General features: G+C 36.2%; 1 protein-coding gene across 1 annotated transcript in view; it reads left to right on the top strand.

Annotated features, from left to right (window-relative positions):
- Positions 1–13,207, top strand: part of LOC149830610 (uncharacterized) — an 80,148-nt gene that overhangs the window by 31,051 nt on the left and 35,890 nt on the right. The gene's annotated exons all lie outside the window — the stretch shown is intronic.

Here is a 13,207-nt window from a genome sequence, read left to right as displayed (position 1 = left end):
AAAATGGTGTTGCTAAAAGAAAGAACATGCATATTCTAGAGACAATGAGAACTCTCATGTTTACTAGCCATATACCTAAAGTCTATTGGGCTGATGCTACCTGTATGGCTATCACAGGCTAAATTCCTAGACTTCGTGTGCAACAATGGCAGTCTATCATATTAATAGAATGCCATCTGGGGTATTAAAAGATCTATCACCTTATCAGAGATTGTATGGTGTATCACCCCATTATTGTATGCCGAAAGTCTTTGGTTGTATATGTTTGTATTATTGTTTGAGAGATATAGGGATAAGGTCTCTCCTCGTGCAATGAAATGTTGTTTTCTGGGGTTTGTAGGACAAAAAGGATATAAATGTTATGATTCTGTTAATAAGAAAATTTAGATTTCCAGACATGAGTTTGTGGAGAATGTGTCGTACTTTGGTTAGAATAAGGAAGAGGTGGCAAGTGTACAAGATATATCCTTTTTGTTGTCTTATCCTGAAAAAGAAAGGGAAAGTGAGATTACTCATGTTCATAGTGATGTTGGAGTATCATTGGTAGATTTGGGCAAACATATGAGAGAAGGCAAGGAGTGGTGATTGTACCCTTTTTAGAAAGTGTAGAGCAGGAAGAGATTGAACCATTAGAGGCCAATTATGATTCCCTCCCGGTTGAACCTGTAGATGCAATTCAAGTTACTCCTACCATTTAGGTACGCCATAGTTGTGTTTTTGTTCCTCCCACTCATTTTGTTTCTTATGAGACTTTCTCTCCAAAGCATCGAACATTCTTGGCCCTAATCCATTCCTATGTTTAGCCTAGTTCTTATGTAGAGGAAGTTTTCAAGGAAGAATGACAAAAGACAATGGCTAAAGAGTTAACTGCTCTAGAAAGAATGCAGACTTGGGAGCTTGTAAAACTACTACCACAAAAAAAATATTGTGGGGTGCAAATGGGTGTACAAAATTAAGACTAAGGCAGATGGTTCAATTGAGAGGTATAAACTATAAAGCCAGGTTGGTAACCAAGGGATATAGTCAACAATATGACATTGATTTTGCTTAGACATTTGCTCATGTGGCTCACATGAGAGGTATAGAGCCAGGTTGGTAGCCAAGAGGTAAGTTGAGAGCCAAGTTATTTCATTATGAGATGTCCATGGGTAGAAATGGAGAGTCATCTCAAGACTCTCAGGAGGTGCTGGTCACTAATACATTTCGTGGAAGAGGAGGGTTGTTTCGAGGTGGCAGATGATGTGGTAGAGTAAGCAACCAAGGAGGTAGAGGTATTTTACCTACTCCTAATATTCCCAAAGCCTATCCCCACTTGCTATCTTTGCAAGAAGCTTGACCACATTAAGGCTAACAGTTGGTACAAGGATGATGCTGGTTTCAATCTAAAAGTTGCTACCAAGAATAAAATCCGGTCTCAGAAAAAAAGTCAGCAGGCTGGATCTAGCTCTTAGAGTTCAGATGATAAAGAGTCTCTTATTTCTGTGTTGGCTGGTTTGAGTTTTAAGAGAAATAAAGGTGTTTGGTACATTGACTCTGGGGCAGCTAACCATACCACAAGTGATGTTGGTAAGTTATCTAAATTGGTCCTTTATCTTGGTAGAAATAAAGTTATTACTAGGGGTGGTACTCGTCACAATATATCTCACATTGAAAATACTCATATTCCCTTGTCCAATTCCAATTCATTATCCTTGTCTAATGTGTTAGTGTTCCCAATATCAAAATGAATTTGTTTTTTGTATCTAAACTTGTTGATGATACAAATTCCTTCATTGTTTTCACTCACCCTTTTGTGTATGTGAAGGATCTTCTCATGAAGATGTACACTGAAGGGAAAAAGGCGAGGAAACATGCACCTCATCAAGGAGGAACCTTATTCATTTAGTCGTGTTATTGCTTCAAAGCTTGTCTTTGATATCTCCATTTCTAATGAGTTTGAGTCCAATAAATTTGATTTCTGGTATCATCATCTTGCTCATTGTACTTAGGGATTTATTAATAGACTTGTGTCTGATGACCTTATTCATAAATTTGGTTGTGTTTGCATTGATAGTAGTGGTGGTTTATGTCCTAGTTGTTGCATTTTTAAGTCATGTGTTACCTTTTGTTTCTTGAAATAATAGAGCTTCGAAGCCTTTTGAACTTGTTCATTCTGATCTTTGGGGACCAACCCCTGTTGATTCTATGTTTGGTAGTAAGTCTTATAACATATTTATTGATGACTTTACTAGCTATTTTTGGATTTATTTCATGAACAAATCCGAAGTATTTCCTTGTTTCATAGACTCCATACATGTGTCAAAACTCAGTTTTCTGTTCAAATCCTTAATTTTCATTGTGATGTTGGTGGTGAATACGTGTCAAAAGAATTTACTGAATTTTTTCAAGAAAACGAGGTCAATGTAATGAAATGGTGCTCTTCAACAAATGCACAAATAACTCACAAACAAGTGTCTATTGGAGACACTACAAGCATGACCCTTGAAAGGGTATAAAAGGAAGAACACTTGAAAAATAAATAATACTTTATTCATGAACAAAATGCTTAAGAAGCATGGTTATTTACATTGAAGGGGTTCACCCCTATATATACAAAAAAGTGGAAGAGAGAGGAGAGCTCATTTTGAGCTCTCCAAAAGAGACGTTGGATTCCAATGTCTCTTAATATAGCTGTTGGACTACAGTCCAACAACATTTATTATTATAGCTTAGTTCAACAACATTTATTATAGCTGTTGGACTACAGTCCAACAACTATTTGCACAGTCAAGTTCCAACAGGAACTTGACTGGATCAAATATCTAGTTTCTATTGAACTAGATGCTAAAAAAGAAAATAAAGAAAAATAAAAAAAAATAATAAAAGAAAATATAATAATATTAAATAATATATATATATATATATATATATATATATTACAGTTTACATTTTAACACTCTCCCTCAAACTTACGATACAATGAGCGAAAGTTTGTCTAAGAGGAAGTGAAATCTAGGAGCAGCGAGAGGCTTGGTGAAGAAGTCTGCTAATTGATATTCTGATGTAACATATGACAGATCAATGGTTCCATGTAAGTATTCCTCTCTGACATAGTGACAGTCCATCTCAATGTGTTTAGTGCGCTCATGAAATGTCCGGTTGCTTGCAATGTAGATCGCACTTTTGTTGTCACAACACATCTTTGAAGCTTGCGTTGCTTTAGCTCCCATATTCGCTAGCAATCGTCTGAGCCAAACAACCTCCATAGTGGTGGTTGTCATGACTCTGTATTCAGCTTCGGTGGAGGAAAGAGAGACTTTCTGCTGCTTCTTGCACCTCCACGAAATTAAGGTTTCACCTAGGAACACACAAAAACCAGTAGTTGAGTGTCTATTATTGGGATCACCTCCCCAGTCAGCATCAATATATGCAATTAAATTTAATGAAGATGAAGCAGACAAGAAGAGTCCTCGTGAAAAAGAGGATTTTAAGTATCTAATAATACGCAAAATCGCTCCCATGTGCACGGAGGTGGGAGCATGCTGAAACTGACTGACTGTATGAACCGCATGAGTTATATCTGGCCTAGTAATGGAAAGATAAGAAAGAGCTCCAACAAGCTGTCTATAAGGAGTAGGATTATCAAGAAGTTCTCCATCATCAATTTTCATTTTAACATTGACAACTTCTGGAGTGTCTACTTTCTTATCATCTGTAATTCCAGACCTGAAAACGATATCAAGAGCAAATTTAGATTGAGATATCAAATACCCCCGAGGGGAATAAACAACTTCAATGCCTAAAAAATATCTTAATAAACCTAAGTCAGTCATTTCAAAGTGAGTTTTAAGAAGAGATTTGATATTTGCAACTCCCTGTTTGTCGCCTCCGGTGATGATCATATCGTCCACATAGAGAAGAAGAATAATGATGCATGCATCAGATTTCTTAACAAACAAAGCAGTGTCAGTTAAACAAGGTTGAAAACCAATATCAAGCATAACATGACTAAATCGGTCATATCAGGCTTTTGGAGCCTGTTTAAGACCATAAAGAGCTTTTTCTAGACGAAGAGCTTTACCCTTAGGGATACTAATACCAGGTGGGGCTTCCATGTATACTTCTTCAACGAGATTCCCATTCAGGAAAGCATTTTTGACATCTAATTGAAAGATAGGCCATGTTCTAATGGAGGCCAAGGCTATTAAAGTTCTAACAGTGGTCATACAGGCCACAGGAGCAAATGTTTCTTCATAATCGATGCCATACTCTTGGGCATATCCTTTTGCTACTAAACGGGCCTTATATCTTTCCAGGGTCCCATCACTTTTGGTTTTGACTTTGTATACCCACCTACAACCTATAGGTTTCTTACCCGAAAGGATATCTTGTATCGTCCAAGTATTGGCCTTTTTTAGTGCATCTAATTCTATTTTCATGGCTTCTATCCATTCTATATGATTTTTTGCTTGAGAATAGGATGATGGTTCAACATATGATTGTATTAATGTAATGGCGGCCCTATACGTGGGTGAAAAAGATTCATAAGACACAAATTTTTCTGGAGGTTTAGAGATTCTAGACGTTCTTCTAGGTGAGACTTCAGAGTATTTTTGTAATGCACATGGAAGATTTTGCTCTCTACGTCTTGAATATTGTAGACTAACATCCCTATGGATTTGCTCTTTATTATCATCATTTTCAACAACAATAGGACTTTGATCATTGTCAAGGTCACATCCAACATCACATTCATTGGATTTTGAAGTTGGATCAATTAAAAACGAGTATTCAGTGACATCCTTGGATTTTTCAAATTCAAAGAAGCTTTCTTTTTCCAAAAAAGATACATTTCTTGACACATATAATTTGTCATTTTGAAAATCGAAACACCTGTAGCCTTTTTGATTATCAGCATATCCTAAAAAGGCACATGGGATTGCACGAGGAGAGAGTTTGTCATTTCTGTTGGTGAAAACAAAACATTTACATGCAAAGACTCTTAATCTAGAATAATCTGGAGTTAAATTAACAAGCTTTTCTATTGGAGTTGTATTCTTTAATGAGGAAGATGACATCCTATTAATGAAGTAGGTGGCAGTTAGGACCGCTTCAGCCCAAAAACTTTTTGGAACTTGATTTGCAATTAGCAATGTCCTCGTAGTTTCCATAATGTGCCGATGTTTGGGTTCGGCTAGACCATTCTGTTGTGGAGTGTGTGGACATGATCTTTGATGTGTAATACAATGTAAATTGAGATAGTCTTTGAATTCGTTGGACATAAATTCTCCCCTTGAATCAGTGCGAAAAACAGAAATATCATTTTGAAACTTATTTTTAACCATTTTATGAAATATTTGGAAGTTAGCAAAGACATCAGATTTATGTTTAAGAAAATAAATCCAAGTATGTCTAGAAAAGTCATCAACAAAAATGACATAATATGTATAACCACCTTTGGAAATAACTGGTGCGGGGCCCCAAACATCCGAATGTATTAACTCAAGTGGTCGTGAGGAAACAAAAGTTCTACTAAGAAATGGTAACCTTTTCATTTTGCCAAGAATGCAGTCTTTACAAGAAAAATTTTCAGAATTACAAAATTTTTTCAAACTTGGAAAATATTGAATTTTAGACATATGATGATGGCCAAGCCTTTTGTGCCATAAATCCAATTCTAATTTCTGAATATTATAACAAAATGCATTCTTGGGTAATTCCAAAAAGTCCATGTAATAAAGTCCTCCTTCTCTATGGCCTTCCCCAATCAGCTTCCCTGACTGGCGATCCTGTACCCAACAACCATGAGAAGAGAAAGAGATATTACATCCATAATCAGATATTTGCGAGACAGATAAGAGATTCAAATTAAGTTTAGGGATATATCTAACTTCTGGGATAAAAAATCTTTTGGATTTTTGAAGATTTTCAAAACATCCTATTCCTTTTACTTCAAGAGATGTGCCATCGGCTGTAAAAACCTTTGACACACTTGAGTTATTTTTAAGACATTTGGATAGACTATTAACATTTGGGGTCATATGAAAAGAAGCACCAGAATCTGAAAGCCAAGGAAAGTTACCTGGACCGGAGAAAGATGCAACTGCCGCTCCAGTTGAGGCTTCGGTTGAGGAGGATACCCCTTTGAGAAGAGGTTGAAGGATTTCCATCAGTTGAGCCATAGACACAGGTGCATCTTGATCTTTTGACTCAGATTCAACAGATGCAACTCTTTTTTCTTCTCTTCTTTTTAACTTTGGACATTGAGGCCTATAGTGCCCCGGTTCATGACAATGATGACAAATAACTTTTCTTTTATCAAAGTCGCCGTTTTGTCTTCCAAAATGAGGCGGCTTGTAAGTACGAGTATGATTCCCCGGTCTAGATACAGCTAAAACGGAGTCATCATCAACTTTTGGAGTACTTTTTCTAAATCTATTTTCCTCCATAGTGAGCTCTTCTATAGTATCAACAATAGAAGGAATTTTTCCACGATGTAAAATGGCCGATTTAGTGGATTCAAACTCCGGCCTTAGACCATTCACAAATTGATAGAAATGTTCCATATCGAGTTGCTTTTGGCGAAGCTCGATGTCTTCGGCACAATGCCATTTGGGCTCAAGAAGCGCCAACTCTTCTCAAAGTTCAGACAACTCATTATAATATTCTCGAATAGTTTTATCTTTTTGAGTCATTGTCCGAACTTTATCTTGTAAATTGCATACATGTGCAATATCTTTAAGGGAATACATGTTTTTGAGGTATTCCCAAGCCTTATCGACATGCTCAAACTTAGCTAGACTAGAGCATTTTTTAATGTCTATACTATTGATGAGCCATGACATAATTTTTGCATGCCCTATCCTCCATTCTTTCAATTTCTTTTCATAAGTGGCTAACGCCTTACTCTTCTCTTCTTCCGTTAGAGTAACCTCTTTATCACCCTCTTTCTTGGTAAGAGATAGTTTAGGTTCCAAATCGGAACCATCCACTATACCACATAAACCTTTTCCCCAAATGTGGTGCTTCATAATCGAAGCCCACATTACATAGTATCATTTAGCTTCATAGGAATGATGGTGATCTTATCATTGTCATCCATCTTTTACAAGGGTAAGAGATGAATAAATAGGAGAGAGAGAGAAAAATAAAAAGAAAAGAAAAAGAGTAGACAAATGAATAAGAGAGGATACAAAACCAAAATTTTTGTAGCACAAGTTCGCCTTTCTTCAAACAAATCTTCTTGAGCCAAGAACAAGGTGATGAAACACCTTTTGTAAATGTGGCACAGAAATCGAGGCGGAAGCACTTCAAGATCTAAGGATTTCGTAGCTCTGATACCATGTAATGAAATGGTGGTGTTCAACAAATGCACAAATAACTCACAAACAAGTGTCTATTGGAGACACTACAAGCATGACCCTTGAAAGGGTATAAAAGGAAGAACACTTGAAAAATAAATAATACTTTATTCATGAACAAAATGCTTAAGAAGCATGGTTATTTACATTGAAGGGGTTCACCCCTATATATACCAAAAAGTGGAAGAGAGAGTTGAGCTCTCCAAAAGAGACGTTTGATTCCAACGTCTCTTAATATAGCTGTTGGACTACAGTCCAACAACTATTTGCACAGTCAAGTTCCAACAGGAACTTGACTGGATCAAATATCTAGTTTCTATTGAACTAGATGCTAAAAAAGAAAATAAAGAAAAATAAAAAAAGAAAATAAAAAAGAAAATATAATAATATTAAATAATATATATATATATATATATTACAGTTTACATTTTAACAGTCAATTGTATGATTTCTTGCCCACACACACCTCAATAGAATGACCTAGCTTAAAGGAAGCATCGACACATTGTTGTTGTCGATGATGCATGCTAGTGATGTTTCTTTAAGGTTTTGGAGAAAAACCTTTAATAAGGTTGGTTTTATCATATCTTTAAGGCTTGCAGTGCACATCTTTGAAGATATTTTTACATGGTATCAAAGCAAGGTTGGGAGAAAAGAAGATCGTGTGATTTGTTCTCTCGTTCGGGTGCCTCAAAAAGCGTGCCTTCAAGTTTTGGTGATTGGAGTGAAGACTCGTCTCTTCATTCGATATTTTAGTAGCATCCTATATCGTGTAGGACCTTATATCTCCTTGTGGTACGCATCTCTTTCTCTTTTTGTTCTCTCTAATGGGCGAAAATGACTCCCACTTCTCTCTTGGCTTCAAATTAAATGGATCTAATTATCATGTATGGGCCGGGAATATGGAGGCTTATATCAAAGGTAAGGGTCTTTGGGGATATGTTAAAGGAACTATTCCCCGAACCCGAACCTAAAATTACTATCATTGAGAAGGGAGATTAAGGTTCTTGACGGTGAAGAAAGAGATAAAACCTTTGAAAAATACAATAAAAGACATGAGGAGTGGGAGATAAAAAACTACAAAATCCTTTCATGATTTTTCTCTTCCGTGGAAACCAAGATTAATGCCAATATTTTGAAATTCAAGAAAGCATATCAAGTATGGGAGTATCTTGAACGAATGTATACGTCCAGAGATTTGTCCCATAAATATTACTTTCAAAAGAAGGCTTTGACTCTACAATAAGGAGAGATGACGGTTAGAGAATATTTTGGGGAATTATCCGCTATTTAGGATGAACTTTCTCTCCTTGAACCTAAATGGAGTGGAGAGGCAATCAAATTAAGACAAAAACAACTTGAAGAAGATCGTTTTTTCAAATTTTTAAATGGTCTTAGACCCGAATTTGAGCAAACTAGATCCTCTCTTTTGTCTTCTTTCTCTTTTCCACCGTTAGAGGATGTTCTTACTAAATTGAGTGGAGAAGAAACTAGATTGGGAATGAATAAAACCAATCAAAATGTGTTGGCCGTTCCCTATAAGAATGAGGATGATGGAGCTTATGTCGTATCTAGACCGGGGAACAATGTCAAACCTTATAAACCACCCCACTTCAACAAGAATCAAGGAGGAAGAGAAAATAACAGACAATATGGAAGAAGAGACTACTCCAAAATCGTGTGTCATTTTTGTAAAGAACCAGGGCACATAAAACCCGTGTCCCAAATAGAAAAAGATGGTGGCAATGCCGACAACTTTCCAAGAGGAGACGCCGTCTACCTCCAACAATGCCAATATATCTCTAAATCAAATTATTGAAGCTCTTCAACCACTCCTCAAGGGATCTATATCTGGAGCTGTTGCGTCCTCTTTCTCTCCTCCGGGTAAAATTCTTTGGCTATTAGATTCGGGTGCATTCTTTCATATGACTCCAAATGCTTTTACATTGACCAATTATTCCTAAAAACCTCTCACCATCCTTTGTTTCTACTGTGGATGGGGCTTCTCTTGAAATTAAAGGAATTGGAGATTTTGAAAAACAAGATTTTTTTGTTCCTAAAGTTAGATTTATTTCAAAATTAAATTTGAACTTGCTTTCCGTCTCTCAACTTTCGGATCACGGATGTGATATAAAATTCTCATCACATAAATGTTGGATACCGGATCGCCGGTCCGGGAAGTTGATTGAGAAAGGCTCTAGGAATAGTGACCTCTACTTCATGGAGTCTCTTCAAATTCCAAACACTTATTTTTGTAACATGGCCCAACATAAAGATATAAATGTTTGACATAAACGCCTTGGGCATCCAAATATTGACAAGCTTTCTCATATTCATTTTGCTAAAACATTATGTAAATAAAATTTCATTTGTAACGATTGTATTATGGGAAAAATGAGAAGCTTACCCTTTGGTTCAAGATCTATGTTTTCAACTAAGCCTTTTGAAATTGTACATTCGGATGTATGGGGACCCGCACCTATAGTATCTAAGGGAGGTTTTTCATATTATGTTATTTATGTTGATGACTATTCGAGATACAGTTGGATATACTTTCTAAAGCATAAGCATGAAGTCTTTTCCACCTTCAAGAATTTTCATGTAATGATAGAAACCCAATTCAATAGGAAGTTACAAATCTTTAGAACAGATTCAGGGGGTGAATTTTTCTCAAATGATTTTAAAAGCTATATAGAGAGTAATGGGATCATTCATCAAAGGTCTTGTCCCAAAATTCCTCAACAAACGACTTAGCTGAACGAAAACACAAACATATTATTGAAACTACAAGGACTCTACTTATTTATCAAAAGATTCCAAAAAGATTTTGGGCTGAAGCTGCCCTGGCCTCTGTCTATCTAATAAATCGTCTTCCATCTAAAAATTTGAGCCAAACATCTCCTTTTGAAGTTTTATATAAAAAAGAACCCGATTATAATAGATTACAAATTTTTGGCTGCAAATGTTTTGTTCTCACTGATAAAAATGATAAGTTATCTCCTAAAGCCATGCCTTGTGCTTTTCTTGGTTATTCAAAAACACAAAAAGGTTTTAGGTGTTATGACCTTCAAAATGATAAACTATATGTCTCAAGAAATGTCACTTTTTTGGAAAATGAAAGTGGCTTTAAGAAGGACACCACCCTCCTCGATAATGCTGATTACTCCTTTTTATTTGAATTACTAAATAGGAATGAAGATCTCTTTAGTGATGATGAGACAAATAATGAGAACATTGATAATGAAGCTTCCTCGTCTGTTCAACAGGCAAAAAAAGCAGTAAATGAACCAATTACATATTTACATAGAGATAAAAATACGTTTAGAAGTGCGATGAAAAGATATAGTGATTTTAGTGAGCCCTCTCAAGATAACAACGTACGAAGATCCGAAAGACCTAGGAGAAACCCTTCCAGATTTATATCCTATGAATCTTTTTTCCCAAAACATAGGGCCTGCCTTAGTGCCATTCACTCGTATGAAGAACCCAGAAACTTTGAAGAAGCTAAAGAAAGATTAGAATGAAGAGATGCAATGGATAATGAACTTAGAGCCCTTAACAGATCCAAAACTTGAGAATTTCAAAGTCTTTCAGAAGGGAAAAAGACAATAGGATGTAGATGGGTCTTTAAGGTTAAAACCAAGAGTGATGGGACTCTTGAGAGATATAAGGCCCGACTTGTAGTAAAAGGTTATAGCCAGGAATATGATATTGATTACGAAGAAACCTTTGCTCCTGTGGCAAGAATGGTTACTGTGAGATGTTTAATCATTACTACATCAATTAAAAAATGGAACATATATCAAATGGACGTTAAAAATGCATTTCTAAATGGGTACCTAAACGAAGAAGTCTACATGGAGGGCCCCCTGGCATGAATATACCAAAGGGTAAAGTTCTTCGGCTTAGAAAAACCTTGTATGGTTTAAAACAAGCCCCAAAGGCTTTGTATGATCGATTTAATGAAGTAATGGTTGAATCTGGATTCAATTCTTGTTATACTGACATAACTCTCTTTGTCAAAAAGTCTGATGCAGGAATTGTAATTTTGTTGTTATATGTTGACGATATGCTAATAACATGCAGTGATATTAAGGGAATCAGAAATATCAAATCCACTCTAAAAGAAAGGTTTGAAATGTCAGACTTAGGGTATCTAACATATTTTTTGGGTATTGAGGTTGTCTACTCTCTTAGAAGTTATTTTTTGTCTCAAACTAAACTGGCTTGCGAGATTCTTGACAGGCCCGACATTACAAATAAAAAAATTTGCGAGACCTCTGAAGTTGTGGGCTCAAAAATGAAAGGTGATGATGAGATTTCTTTGGAAAATCCTACTCCCTATCGGCAGCTTGTGGGATCTCTTATGTATCTTAGTATCACACGGCCAAACATATCTTATGTTGTGCATACTGTAAGTCAATTTCAACATGCTCCCACTTTAGTTCATATGAGTGTTGTACTTCGTATTATCAGATACATAAAGGGCACAATAAACAAGGGAGTATTTCTTTCCTCGTCTTCTAATTTAGAATTGATTGCATATATTGACTCTGATTGGGGAGGTGACTCAAATAATCGTCACTCCACCACAGTTTTTTGTATTTTTTAAGTGAATCACTGATTTCATGGAGATGCAAGAAACAACAGAAGGTATCTCTTTCCTCAACAGAAGCAGAATATCGAGCCATGGCTTCCATGACTATGGAGATTGTGTGGATTCATCAATTGTTGCAGGATATGGGAGTACTGATTCAAGGACCTACACGATTGTGTTGTGATAATAAAAGTGCAATCTATATTGCTAAAAATCACACTTTTTATGAGCGTACCAAGCACATTGAGATGGACTGCCATTACGTCAGAGAAGCCTACTTGCAGAAAATCATTGATCTCCCTTATGTGACTTCCGAATACCAGTTGGCAGATTTCTTCACAAAGGCGCTTTGCTCCCCCAAATTTAATTTTCTTCTTAGCAAACTCTCGGTCATCACGCCCTAAGTTTGAGGGGGGGGTGTTAAATCATATCTCTCTCATATATATATATATATATATATAAAGGATTACATACATATATACACTCTTGTGTAGCCCCAGGGGCATTTCTATCATTTTACATATTCATAATTATGAATATGTATGTAATTTACCTTTATTTTCTTTCTTCCTTTTTCTTTTCTTTTTTCTCCTTTTCTTTTCTTTTTCCTTTTTTTCCTTTTTGACTTAGTCAAAGGAGGGGTAGACGTTGGACCCCCTCCAATGGTTAGAATTCTAACCGTTGGAGGGGCTCCAACGTCTAGTAGGAGCCCCTCCTTTTGGTCTCCTCTTGTATTATATATAGGGGTGGATCCCCTCTTATGTATTCATTCTTTTGGGAGCCTTTGTGCTCACCTTTGCTCAATAGATTCAATCTTTTGCATTCCAAGTGCTCTTTTTGTACCTTTATGTACTTTTGTTCAAGTGTTCTTGGTGTGTCTTTGTACACGTATCCCTTTGTAGTGTTTGTGCTTGTAGTGCACATCTTTGAAGATATTTTTACAATTATGACTCATCAAAACAATGCATTCGTATTTCAAGGAATGTTGTTTTCGATGAAAAGTCCTTTCAATGCATGTCTATGAAGCCAATGCAAGAGAAAAATGAGGAGTCCTAAAATTTATGAGCCATGGTTAAGTGCTTATCTGATTTCAGGAATCCAACAACATCAAGATGATAATACAACAAAAGACCAGCGAAATGACAACAATAATGTGCGCTTTCCTTATTCGCTTGAAAGCCAAATTCACTCCTAGGGAGGTTGTAGATACGGGCAAGTATATGTTAGACACAACAAAAAAGTTATGCAAGAGCAGAGACATGGAGAACAA

The sequence above is a fragment of the Nuphar pumila genome, chromosome 8, assembly GCF_984573655.1.
Source record: "Nuphar pumila chromosome 8, dmNupPumi1.hap1.1, whole genome shotgun sequence".
NCBI lineage: Eukaryota > Viridiplantae > Streptophyta > Magnoliopsida > Nymphaeales > Nymphaeaceae > Nuphar > Nuphar pumila.
Note: the sequence above shows the minus strand (reverse complement) of the source record. Positions and strands in the feature narration are given on the sequence as shown.